This window comes from Microtus ochrogaster, chromosome 15 (assembly GCF_000317375.1).
Source record: "Microtus ochrogaster isolate Prairie Vole_2 chromosome 15, MicOch1.0, whole genome shotgun sequence".
NCBI classification, from domain to species: Eukaryota; Metazoa; Chordata; class Mammalia; order Rodentia; family Cricetidae; genus Microtus; species Microtus ochrogaster.
This window is the reverse complement of record NC_022017.1, coordinates 44,156,598-44,161,153: the sequence shown is the minus strand read 5'-3', so window position 1 is coordinate 44,161,153 and position 4,556 is coordinate 44,156,598. Positions and strand designations below refer to the sequence as shown.

Genomic DNA, 4,556 nt, shown 5'->3' with positions numbered 1-4,556 from the left:
CAGATCCAGGCAGCCTTCAGGGAGCCACGGCTTCTAGTGGTGACCGATCCCAGGGCTGACCACCAGCCCCTCACAGAGGCGTCTTACGTGAACCTACCCACCATTGCCCTGTGTAACACAGACTCACCTCCGCGCTATGTGGACATCGCCATCCCGTGCAACAACAAGGGAGCTCACTCAGTGGCCTGATGTGGTGGATGCTGGCCCGTGAAGTACTCCGCATGCGTGGCACTATCTCCCGTGAGCAACCATGGGAGGTTATGCCTGATCTTTACTTCTACAGAGACCCAGAGGAGATTGAGAAGGATGAACAGGCTGCTGCTGAGAAGGCCGTGACCAAGGAGGAGTTTCAGGGCGAATGGATTGCACCAGCTCCTGAGTTCACTGCTGCTCAGCCAGAGGCAGCTGACTGGTCTGAGGGGGTGCAGGTGCCCTCGGTGTCCATCCAGCAGTTCCCTACTGAAGACTGGAGTGCCCAGCCGACTACTGAGGATTGGTCAGCAGCTCCCACAGCGCAGGCCACCGAGTGGGTTGGAGCCACCACTGAGTGGTCCTGAGCTCTGCAGTCACCTGAGCAAAGGGAAAAAAGATGGAAGGAAAATAAAGTTCCTACAAGCTGGAAAAAAAAACTGAAGTTGACATTACTAATGTTAATATCAATATAGAACACACACACAGTATTCAAAATACTGAATACAAGGTGCATATTTTCTCATCTATAGTAAGAACTCTCAACTTGAATGCTATTGATATTTTGGGAGCAGCTGTCTGTGTATTGGAGGGTGTCTAAAGGCAGGCATGGGCATCTGCCCAAAAGTCATGACCAAGAGCTTCCTACAAGTTGTGACAACCAAAATTGTCTCCTGGTACGGCCATATGTCTCCTAGAAGAGAGCCAGTTCTGCTCTATTAGACCCTGTACCGGTCACTAGTTTAGAAGCCTAACTTCCCTTTCTTTAGGGACAAAGCTGGAAAGCATCCATGTATCATTCAAATGATTACTAAAGGGACAGATATTTTAATGTTGCCTCTCTTTATTCCCTACAACCCTTGGTATATGGCATGCCCAATGACACATGAAAAGTCTGAGAAGCTCAACCCCAACTAATTGTAGGACTGAGCAAAACTAAGTGAAAGACGGGACTTGAGAAGAAGAAAGGAGGGCTGAATAGCAGGACTTAGGGTAGCAAGAGCAAAGGCAACAGTATGAAATATACAGCTAAATGAAGGAGAGCGAATGTCTCAGAACAACAACAGAAAAAAACCAACAATCAAAAAAAAAAAAAAAACCCAGACCAAAAGGCCTAGCACCAACGGTGGTGCAATCCATGGTGCAGGCTCTGGCCAAACCTCATCCAGGGAAACAATATTGGGATTCTTAAGTAAGACGTAGTCCGCTGGAGGACAAGCAGGTACAGCAGAAGAATGTTGCTACGTTTCCAGTGGGACCTGGATTCATAACAGGAAATTGTGGCTCACCTGCTTGCATGGAATCTCTGACATGGAATGCAATGCTTCTGGCAGGAATAGAGCAGTTCTGGAGACGAGCCTGTCCACTGAGACTGTACTGTTTTGGTGACTGACAACAGGAGAGAAAGGACAGCTGTCTGTGTAGCTGTCATTCGGGCAATAAGTCATCCCTGTTCCCATTGCCTCATCCAATGACCTTTGAGAAGAGAGTTGGAAACAGGTATGTTCCTTGCTGGTTTGCCCATGGCATCTTAAATGCTAAGATTAGTTGGGAGTGGAGACCCTGAAAGCAAACACCTGGGACCTACCCTTCTAATGAGTGTCGGTACTCCATTCAGTGAATGGTTTTCTCCTCTGAGCTCCAATTTCCTTATTTGTTTATGCCAGGTAACACACTGGCCTTGAACAACTGGTTATGCGTATTCAGAAGGGAGAAGTGCTTGAAAAATAGTTCTAACATCTGTCTCAGTTGAGGAAGAGCCTTGACACCTTCCTCTTTATAGGTAGGACTCAGTTTTGAGGGCTCAGCACCAAGATTCCCAGTTTGAGGGGAAACCAACCAACTTAACTGATGAGAGCCAACACTCATGCACTCTTCCTTGTCATCTGGGGATTCTGAAGCCATTCCTCTGTCACGCTGCCTCGTTGGAAGCCTACTTTTTAGGAAGAACCTTTGAAGTGATATTTCACTTGTATTTTAATAAATAAAGTTTGCCTGAAGCTTGGAGAGTAAAACAGCCTCACTGATCAGCATTACAGATCAGGCAGTGGCAACACACACCTTTAATCTCAGTAGCCACACTAGTTTGCAATAGAAACTGGGCAGTACGAGCCTTTAATCCCAGCCCAGAGAGGAATATAAACCAGAAGGAGACAGCTCTTGTATACGATTTCATTCTGAGATTCCTGGAGGCAGGATGGCCATTTCGGACTGAGGTAGAGGTAAGAGCCAGTAGCTGGCCGTTTTGCTTTTCTGACCTCCAGGTTGAACCCCAATTTCTCTGTCTGAGATTTTATTAATCATGCTACAAACTTTGGAGTGTAATGCCCTTACACCAAGAAACCAAATCTAATTTAGGTCAACACTCACTACTACCAAGCCTTGAAAAGTCTCACTGCTGACCAATTCTGCAATTCTATCTCCCCTACCCCTATACTCTGTACAAAGATACAGACATTGAGGGCACGCACCAGCCTGTCTACCAGTGTGGGCTTTTAAGGAGAGAGGGGAAATGCAGTCTCTTACTGACTCCAGGTAACAGGGCCAACTTTGTTTTCAAATCCAGTGTTTAGAAAAATACAGTGCTTTTTGCTTATTCGCATCTCTCTCGCATCTCTGAGTCCAGGAGTGATCACCAGGGACAATTCATCCACATTTCCAGTTCATTGAAAATTACCTTACTAAAACATAGTTAAACCATATGAGACTGAGACAGCTTTCATACTCCATGATTTGTTCATTTTGTTTCGACTCCAGAAGCAGTAAATTCTATATTCCTGAGAGCAAATGTTTGAAACTTCAAAATGTTCACACTTAAGCCAAGAATAGATCTTCTCCACTAGACCACAGTTGGATCATGAAGAAAGACAAATCCTAGCTCTGGTTGGGGTAGGAGTTCTCTGCTGAATACCATCCTCTTCATATCCAGAAAATAATGCAGTGGAATTGTATATTTATGGAGACAAGTGTATTTCCATAAAACAGATGTCTTAGTTAAGGTTTCTATTGCTTTGAAGAGACAATATGGCCTCAGCAACCCTTATAAAGGAAACATCTAATTGGGGTGACTCACATACACTTTCAGAGGTTCAGTTCATTGTCATCATGATGGGGAACATGATGACATGCAGGTAGGCGTGGTGCTGGAGAAGTAGCTGAGAGTCCTGCATCTTGCAGGCAACAGCAAATGGACTGGGCCACCGAGAGAAGCTTAGACCTCCATGACTGCCTCCACAGCGACACACTTTCTCCAACAAGGCCATGCCTACTCCAACAAAATCAGACCTTATATAGTGCCATTCGCTTAGAGGGCAGTTTTCTTTCCAATCACCACAAAGAGTAAAGTACAGAATTTTAAAACGTGGCAATATCTTCTGAAAGACTGAAAATATGTACAAGAGACACAATTCTCACATAGTTGGAGAGAACATATCAGAGCTATAGAATGGAAGATGTTTGTGTTTGTCAAAAAATGTGAAGTCTGAAACAATCTTTTAAGAGAGTAGCATCACCTATTTCTTTATAAATTCACAAATTATAAATATGTTTGGTAGTGAGCGATGCACATGTTTCCTAATTTTAGTTTCACAGTTAAATCTTCTTGGTTTCTGATTGGAAAATTATTCTTTTGAAGTTTCTATAATTTTTAGCTCGATGGGTGAGCATCTTCCTATTTTTGTCATTCCCATCTGTTAGAGTCTGATATCAGATTATATCTCTACTTTGGTATCAACTCAGATTCTCCTCCTTTCCATTGAACTTCTGGATCAATAAAAAAGGAAGATCTTTGAAGCCAATGATAATGTTTTGAGCTCATCTTGATCCTTCTCAAGCCTGGGCAGTTGTTCCAACCTTGAACGTCTTTATTTTTGCATCCATCGGATCCTCACTACACCCAGTCTTCCTGAGACTGCTAGAAATATGTTCATCCTTTTCTCCCTCTCAAAATGGAGCTCCTCGATGAGTGATGAAGAACTAGGGAAGAGCAGCACATCCCCCCTTAAGCAGTATACAAAATAATCACACACATGGAGAGAGAGACAGAGAGACAGAGACAGAGAGAGAGAGAGAGAGAGAGAGAGAGAAAGCCTATGACCTTATGCAGATTATCAGATGTCTTAATTAGGGCTCTATTGATGTGAAGAGACACCATAACTATGGTAAATTTTATAAAGGATAAACATTTAATTGGGATGGCTTATATCTTCAGGAGTGTAGTCTATTACCATCATGGTGCAACACGGTAACATGCAGGCAGACATGGTGCTGGAGAAGTAACCGAGAGTCCTGTATCTTGACTTGCAGGCAACAGGAAATGATGTGAGACACTGGGCTTATCTTGAGCATAGTGGACCTCAAAACCCACC

The 4,556-nt window shown here is 43.9% G+C and overlaps 1 pseudogene; it reads left to right on the top strand.

The window, feature by feature from the left end:
* Positions 1-557, top strand: part of LOC101997731 — a 15,810-nt pseudogene extending 15,253 nt beyond the window's left edge.
* The last annotated feature ends 3,999 nt before the right edge of the window (positions 558-4,556 follow it).